This window comes from Vidua chalybeata, chromosome 3, assembly GCF_026979565.1.
Source record: "Vidua chalybeata isolate OUT-0048 chromosome 3, bVidCha1 merged haplotype, whole genome shotgun sequence".
NCBI classification, from domain to species: domain Eukaryota; kingdom Metazoa; phylum Chordata; class Aves; order Passeriformes; family Viduidae; genus Vidua; species Vidua chalybeata.
The window spans coordinates 10,601,814-10,611,119 of record NC_071532.1 but is presented as its reverse complement, the minus strand read 5'-3'; positions in this window follow the sequence as shown (position 1 = coordinate 10,611,119).

Genomic DNA, 9,306 nt, shown 5'->3' with positions numbered 1-9,306 from the left:
TATGCTTGCAAGGAGATTGATGGTCACATCCCCATCAGAGCTGGATGCTGTGGAAGGTATTCTGACAAAGTTTCATATGCCTGAAATCTTGTCAATGTGGCCAGTAAAGATGGAGTTTGGCTCTGCTGGGCACATTTTTGTAATAAGCTGTCTCAGTGGGATTCCTGTCTCCATTCAGCTTCCCAAACCATAAAGGCAAAAGCACAACCAACCTGCAGATGTGTATATGTTTTGTTTAACACTGTGAATAAGTAAGAGGTCTCAACACTTCTCAAATATATGTAGGGCAAATATTTCTCTTCTGGGGAATGATAGACTTACAGTTTATATACCAAAATTGCATTTCTCAGTACTCAGGAAAACTTTTCACTGTTGTTCATACTTCGTAAATTGTGCCTCTGAGATGAAATGCAAACAGCAAACTATGTCAAGGTAAACACATATTTAGGCACAATTGAAAAGAGGGCCAGTGTTTGGGGGAAGTTATCATTTTAAAATATGACATGCCACTGGCACTGATCTAGGATATCACACCAGAGGCAGTCCACTTGCTTCTGAGATTCATCAGGCTGGTCCTCTTTTTCATAAAATCACAATTTGTATTCCTTCATAAAACCATCATGTAATATACATATTTCAGTAAAATCACCAGCTCTTAGAGACTCGGGGAAGCTTAGAAAAAAATTATAATGGCTTTTTTCTTGCTCCTAGATTTTCCAAATGTGCTTGATTTCCTTTTCCAGCACCCAGAATGCACATCTTATTTTACTACTAACTGTTAGTCAGAAATGAGCTTTGTTTAATTCAATGGGCTTTTTTACAAAATGTTAGACATATACTAGACTGTTTTATAATACTTATACTGTGGCATAAATATTTTTGCAAGTGTACTAAAAACCAGATTGCTTCTCCCCCTCTCTGTGGCTTCAGAGAAAGTTTTTTGTATTTTTCTGAATGTAGTAGTACCTTATTGTTTCTGAGGCCAGTGGTTACAGGCATAGTCACTCATACACACACTTGCAGATGCAGTCATACAGATAAACAGCTTTACAAAAACTTAGTCTGCATGTAGGGGCCTGGATTAAACGACCTTTCATGGAGATTAAAAAACCAGAACAAAACAGAAGTAGTAATTAATCAAACTAAAAGTGAATAGAAAACTTCTAAGTTGGTACAAATTCGGAGAAATATTCCTTATCCTATTCAAAATTAGAAATTAAAATCTACTCTATTTTTTAATATCTCTCACTCAGAAAAATTATACTGATGTAAATGTCTTGATCTTGAAAGTACATGTTTTGGTTTCTATTTGCTAAAATCTTTTTGAAGAGAGTTAACTGAGAAGTTAACACTGTCCCAGAAATAATTCCAAACTGAAGAACACAATGTTTCGTTTAGTGAGGTTGAGACCTGGGGTTGAGGCCACAGTGCTGCTTTCTGGATTAGGTTTCTGTACGGAGTTAGGATTTCTGTCGAAAGGAATACCAGAATGGGGATTCTGGTTCCTCACTGCGGCCCTGGCTTCTGTGGCCACTGATGGCTTGATGAAAGTGCACGTACACTGTAAAGAACAGATGATGGAAGTCCAAACTGTCCCTGGTGTCTTAAAATGTCCTATGCACGTGTTTTGCCCTCGTGCCTCATGTTCTTATTTATGCTGCAGTTCAGCTCAAGAGCAAGGACTTAGGAAACCACCTGGCCCACTCCCAACACACAGGTCTGAACCTCTCTTAGATTTTTTTCCAGGAGTTACAAGTTCTTCTATTTTTCTGAACAAACTCCAGCACTGGATTAGACCTCTGGTGAGGTGGTAGAATGATCCCAAACCTTGTAGAGCTATCAGGGACACACTGACAAAGAGGTGCCTCTGTTGACTCAACTTAGGCTATACCAAACCTTTGACAAAATACATTTAAAAGGATGTGCCTGCAACACTAGATGGGCATGTATTAGTGAGATTATTATGTCATTGTGTAGTGTTCTACAGTGGTTTGAGGTGTATAAATGGTTTTTAAGCATCAGAAAAATTATTCCCTGTTAAGGCAACTGTGGAATGGTGCACTTTTTTCCAGAGTTTGATTCAATGAGCACCAAAGTCAATAGGACTCTCAGTGTTACTTGAGAGATTTAGACCTGGCTCACCAGGTGTTTTTTTCCCTCTGTCTGCTTGGATGTAAATTCAGCAAAACTGTGTGTCTTTTGCACTGGAAAATCTATTCTCACAGCTAGAGATCTTTTCTGTTAAAAAAGACTAATCTTGTAAGAGGAGAAGAGGTTGATTTAGAGAACAAAGGAAATGCTGCATTTTTTGTGGCGTTTTCAGCAGTGTAGTGAATGTTTTCCTTTTGTTAGAGTGCCAAATGTGTGCTCTATTGCACAAAGTGAAATACGGCCCTCTGCTCTCCTTTTCTAGAGAAAGCTACCTGTAAGGTATGGCACTTCCTTGTTTACTTGGAAGCTCTGGCTGTATATGAAATCAAACTCCAGTCCACATCTTTAGTGTACGAGTAATGTGGGAATGTTAAATTCAGAGACACGATGGAAAGTCTTGATTTCATGTGAAGGAGGATCAAGCTGAAGTGATCCCATGCTAATTGCTGTGATATTGTGCATGATACCTTGAAATTTCTCTGTAATGCCATTTTGTTCCATCAACCAAAATAAAGTTATCATGAACTCTCACAGCCATCTGTAGCATATTTTTTGATGACTGTGCATCATTGGTATGTAATCCCAGGAAGTGTGAAGTATAATAATTAATAGGCCTGATTCCACACTACTGAAGCACCTAGGAGGATTTCTATCAGCTTTCATGAGAGCTGAAACATGCTTTAGCTGAGCTATCTGGGGAAGGAGAAGCTTTCGAAATTACATATTTTTCTAGCTCTACAAAAGGTTCTTTGGGGTCACTGTCTGCTCTGTGTGAAACACATTTCTAGCCACAAACAGGACCGCTCATCTCACCTGACTAGCATGTTGGCAAGGTAAAGAGACAATAAAATAAACTCCATCCTCTCCAGTTCTCAGACTCAGACTCTGCAAAATCCAGGAAAAAAGGACATAGTTTGTGACATAGCCAAAGGGTTAATAACTTAAAACTGTCACAGTTCCAAAGGACTTGAAGAAGAAAAGAATTACAGACTCAAGGATGCCTACTCCTTCAGCAGTTTCCTGCTTTTGTAGCAAAGGAGCTCTAGCCCAAAGGGACCATTTAATAGCAACTGGGGGCACAGGATCCCTCTGTGGAAACCAGGGATAAAAACAGCTGTAGAGTCTGCAGTGAGTTATCAGGCAGGATTCTAACCACATCTCCAGACAAAAGAGATACCAATACTAATAGGAAAGACTAACAGAAAAGAGAAGACCTGTGTCTACTCCTCACACAGAAACTAAGATAGATTTTTTTGGCAATGCCCAGGAGAAGAGCTTCGGTCTCAACACAAGCCTAAATTGAGCTAATTCTGTCTGCCTCAGCGATAGTAGTTGTGCACTCCTTCAGCGAGCAGCAGAGATGGAAATTTTGGCAAGACTTCTCCCTGCCTCTGTTCATCCCACCAAGGTTGCCTCAGTCTCGTCCACACTCATTTGCAAATAGCCAGCTCCCCTGAAAGCCTCAAGTGTGTCTAGACATTGGCTAATCCCTCCCCTTGTGCCAGCTGGGTGACATCAGCATACTGAATATTGCTACCAATCTCTGCGCAAGCCAGGTCTCTTGGCACACATTATCACGAACCTTTCCCATGCTACTTTGCTGGAATCACTGCAGACTGAGGAATGCTGCCAATGGCTATTTGTTAGGGTGCCTCTGGAGCATGAAGGTGACAGCTTCAGAGAGCAATTCCATGCACTCCTGGGGACTCTGAATAAGTAATCAAACCTCATGGTCATGGTTATCCTCCTCAAGGAGCCACTGTGGATTCAGTTTCTTTGTACTTAGTGGGAGTTAATCTAGATGTTCCAAACTTTTCATATCACTGTTAATTTCCTTTTGAGGTCTATAAGCTTTGATCCCATCCAAGTAAACCTGAGGATTCAGGAAGTTACCACTTTGCACAGCAGTAAATTCAGTGATCTCCTGCCACCTGGCTGATTGCTTACCACTACACAAGGCTGTCAGCATCAAACAGGCTGCTGAGCACTTGCTTCCTGAAAGATATTCCAAGTTCAATGACATTCTCATTCTCTATTATGTATAAAAGAAACAAAAGAGCTTGTCAGAATAAAGCCATTTACTGTATACTCAGAAATACCTTTAATTGTTGCATGGCACTTAAATACTTAGAAAATGTTGAGATCAATAAATTGATTTTACTGAGTCATCTGTCTCCCACCTACTCAAATGTTCGTGCTCAGCATTGTAATTATCTCAGCACCTTTACATTGGGAATTAGGAGTATCACAAAATCACAGTTGCAGAATGGTTCAGGTTTGGAAGGGACCACTGGAGGTTTTCTATTCCAACCTCCCTGCTCAAGCAGGATCCCCTAGAGCACACTACCCAGGATTGTGTCCAGACGACTTTTGAATATCTCCAGATGAGGAGACTCCATGACTTCTCTGGGCAACATGTTCCAGTGCTCAGTCACCCTCACAGTAAAGAAGCTCTTCCTCATGTCCAGAATACCAAAATGATGTCTGCATCCCTTTTTCTAAATAAGGCTGTTCTAGACCTCTTCGCTGTGCAAAGAGCAGCAGGGAGAATGCTGCAGAGGGGAAATGCTTGGGAACAAGGTCATCAGCTTTCACCAGCATGGGGTTGGTCTCTGCCCTTCTGCTGAACCAATAATGATTGCCTTGTTTTCCAGGAGATAATGTTCAGCCAGTACCTGGAGCACGTGTATGTTACACAGCAAGATGGAACTTGCCACTGTCTGCTCAGCACATTTATCTGTCTTTTAGTCCAATGGCCTGGCTGCAAACATTGACAATATTCAAACCTTTCAAAGATGAAAGATCCCCACAAGATGGATCCTCACGAATTGTGCAGCACCGCATGAGATAAAATCTACCAGCTGATCACCTACCTGGTCAGTTCATGCCTAGGGGCATGAGATTTAATTGCCTTTAACATTTATACTTTGTAAAAATGATTTCAGCTTTGGTCTTACTCCACACTGAGAAGTGGTAGACACTAGCAACAGAAACACCCCTCAAACACCAACTTCTGAGGGGAGTTAATTAAGTTTTAAATATATACCATTTTAGTAAAATAAATAACAGCTGACTTATACATCCATGTAACAATAAAATGAGATTTTATATCATCTGTATTGTTACATCAATCAAAAGTCACACATACAAATGACTTAACACTGCAGTTTACAGTATTAATAAGTTTTTTTCCCCTTCCTTTATTTCCTATCAGGTTCTCAACTCTGGTTATCCAAAATCTCCAAAGTAATATATTTTAACAAACAAAATTAGGCAGATGTATCATTCATTGTGGGATTTGAACCCATTGTCATTGGGGAGAAAGCTGCAATTTAATAGATGAAGATGTCAAACCATGTTATAGAAGCTCTTGTGACTGCATAGTTATCACAGAGTCATAGAGGTCCCTGGCAAACTGAAAGATTTCACTGTTTATTCACAGTGAAGACACTTAATTAATGACTAGGCCTAATCAGCCTGTTTTATTATTTACAGGGATTCCAACATGGCTTAGCTCAACTGATATGCAAACAAACCACCCTCAGCCTGCTCTAATTAATAATTCTGAACCAGACTCACAGAGTGGCACTGTCAAGTAGCTCTTTGGTGATTTACAACACCTCCTCCGTGAGATTCACATTGCTGCATGCAAATGAGCTGCCACCCCTGTGAATCCTTCATTTTAAAATACAATGTGCCATCTTGTTGACTACAGGAATGCCCTTATCTTCACATATGACTTAATGGAGACAAATGTCTGACTTGGGCAGGTTTGTGGAAACCTTCATGGACACACACTTACACAGGATGTCATTCAGAAACGTTTAGGAGGTGAGGAAGAAAAATCCCCTTTTGCCTCTGGCACAGTTGCTACTGCTGAATTCTTCAACCAAATTGTCAGCCTCAACTTCCCCAAAAAGGGAGGGATTGCCCATTGTCTTGCACTTGCTAAATTATTTTCTATTGCTGCTAAGTAGATGAAAGGTAAGGAAAATGTGTCAGAGAGGCAGAATGATGTTATGGAATAAGTTGACTCCAATGTCACACATAGTTACTGGGTGATCTCACTGGATGATTGCATGCCATAGTGGTCTGAAGATAAAAAGAAGATTTTCTTCTCCAGGATATTAGGGAAAAAAATCACCATAAAAATACGAATAGGAAATAATAGGGGGCAATTTGCATCTACAAGTGATTGAAGAACGTTTCACATTTTTAGGTGAATTTTGTGTTCACAGTGGAGAAACTGAGGAAAAGAGACGGTCAGAGAAGGTCAGGAAGATATGCTACCAGCTGGGGTTGGCAGCAGTGGATTCATAGCAGCAGACCTCATTTTCTCTGAAAAAGACTTCTAAATACAGAGGGAAAACATTATGAGTGAAGCAATATAAGCCAGATGAAAATAGCTTATGAGTGTGAGTCATCTCACTTGTGACTGCTGTCCTATTCCATTGTGAGCCACACTTGAGAAACACTGTGAAGCAGCACATCAGGAAGAGAAAAGATCTCCCTCATACCTATTAACTGAAATGCAAACCGAGTAGTACGTAGCACCTGCCACGTTTGTTCAGCTCAGGGAATGCACGTGGGCTTGGGTCTGAAAGATGGAACTTCTGTACCAGGAGTATATATGCACATGCCTATGGTTAGCCAAGAGTGTACATGTTCCTGGGTAAAGCTGGCTTTAGTGCTAGAGTAGGTGCATTAAATTGCTAATGCAAAATAAACCTGCTATTACACAGTACGCAGCTTACCCGCCCTGGAAGGCAGGAAGCTCTGCAGCTCACGGAGGGCAGATGTTTCTCCAGGCACCTCATCCTTCACAAAGATGGTACTGAAAGGAAGTAATTATTAAAGGCTCACTGTCAGTTTGAAATTATGCTCCCTGTGCTGGTGCCACCAAGGTGTTTCCTATTCAGTAATCTCATTAATGAGATGGATAATGGAATGGATTGAATTTATTAAACATGGGGATGATACAAGCTAGGGAGAAGCTGCAACACAGTGGAGTAGAGGATGAAAGCTCAAGTTTATCATGACAAATTGGAGAAATGGTCTGAGAAAGAAAAAATCAATTAAGTCACTAAAAGTAAGTGTGGAGTGCTACATTTAGAGTATTGTACAGAAATAATGAACCACACTAGTACAAGGTAGGAAATTAATTTCTCTGCAGTCGTTCCACAGAAAAGAATCTGGTCCTTATAGTTGACTGAAAATGAGGCAATATTAGCTGCAGGGGAAAAAAAAAAAAGAGGAGAGGAGAGGAAAGGATCACGTCTTTCTAACCTCAAACTGCTAATGATTCCAGGTTTTTTGTCCAGAAGATAGAACATTTATTTGGGAAAAATTCTCTGTCACTGAAAACTTCCTTTGTTTGTGCTATTGATGGCACAGTAAGAGTGGTTTTCTAGAACATATGAGATGGACTGAAATACCCCACAAGAGCCAAGGGATAGCAGTGAAAGATACTTGTAAGATAAAGGTGTTGAACAAAATTAAAGATTGTAACAACATGAGAAAAAAATACAAAAAAAAAAAAAAAAAAAAGGAAACTATCTATACATACAATGTTACTTTTATTCAGAGGCTCAGAATCACTTATAATAAAATATGTGAAAAGCATTGGGGTTTCTGGGATTTTTAAATAGCTTTTTCCATTAGTCAACTTATGGACAGAGTTTCCTTAGATTTAGAAAGGAAATAGGGCATAGCTGGATAAAGCAGACAGGCAAATGGACAATTTATCAAAATGCTATGCACTCAACTAGATAAAAAATTATTAATTTGTAAACTGACTATTAAGAACTGTCAAGCCTCAAGTCAGGTTGGCAGTTCTCAAGTTGGAAAATGCAATTTGAAGTCTGCAACATTAAATTAAAAAGTCCCTCTTTGTGTCAGTCTTCACTAATGTTTGTAGATGTAGCAGGGACTTCTGGCATCAGTGAGCCTGCTTCTCAGTTACTATTCTTCTTGGCTTGCAACAAGGTTGAGAGGGAAGCAGAAATGCAAAGATATCTCTTCTGCTTGAGGTTTTTGATATTCTGACACACTGCAGAGGGCTGCCTAAACCTCCAGTCAAACTCAATGTCTGCCACGCTCACATTACAGTCCCTGGACACAGCTCTGTTCCTCTGCGAAGACAAGACCTGAGAGGGTGACATGGGCAGTTCTCTGCTGTCAGGGATGTCCCATATCCAGGGTGTAGAAATAGAGAGGCAAAACTTTCCAGCTGTTTGTTGTGAAGAGGTAAATAGCCATAGGTCCTCCAAATCCAGTGACAAAGGCAGTCCCACACTTACCGTCTACACTGGGTAAGGGAGAGAGCAAAGGAGGAAAGAGGGAGACTTTGTGATAGGTCCTACTACACACCTACTGGTGAGCTGTCTTTATTAAAGGTTTGGGCTGTGATTGAACTCATCAATTCCTCTTGCATAGTTGGCAAAAGATTTATCCCTAGGTATGCAGATTAGGTAGAGAGTTGCAATATGAGATTATGCAACATAACTTGCATTTGTAAGATCTGCAATTATGTTGTAAACATGTTTAGGGTCCTTGCTGGGTGTTAATGTCAAGATTTACATGCATAATTTTAAAAAGCAAATTCTTTTATTTTTATACACAGAAAACAACAAACAAGGTGACAACAAGCACTTTTCTTCTTTCTGTGCAAAATGTGGCATGGCGACTCTAACTCATTCTAGCTTTTGCAGGGACTCTGGGAACTTTTCACAGAAAGTGAAGTACTTTCATAGAAAGGCAAAACTCTTTGGTGTGTGCAGGGATGACTCCTTCCTTGGGAATAATGGGTCTAACCCCACTCAAAGCTTTATAAAATTCTCTAAAATCTCTTTTTATCCATTTTTGCCCCAACATGCTGTGTATATGTTTAAAGCACATACTCAGTATCATATCAAATGCTTTTTAGCTGGTGGAGATCTCAACATAAAATTTTTGTTGTAGGTGCATTTTCATGCATGTTTCCACATACACTTGTGCAACTAACACAATGAAGGTTTAAGGGAAGACACTTGCATGAAACAAGAATAAGAAATGTAAGGTGTTCAATACTTAGATAATATTAGAAGTTACAAATACTCAATTGTTATACATTGAAAAACAGAAAAAATAACTTGAAAAAGTTGCTATAACTTTTTC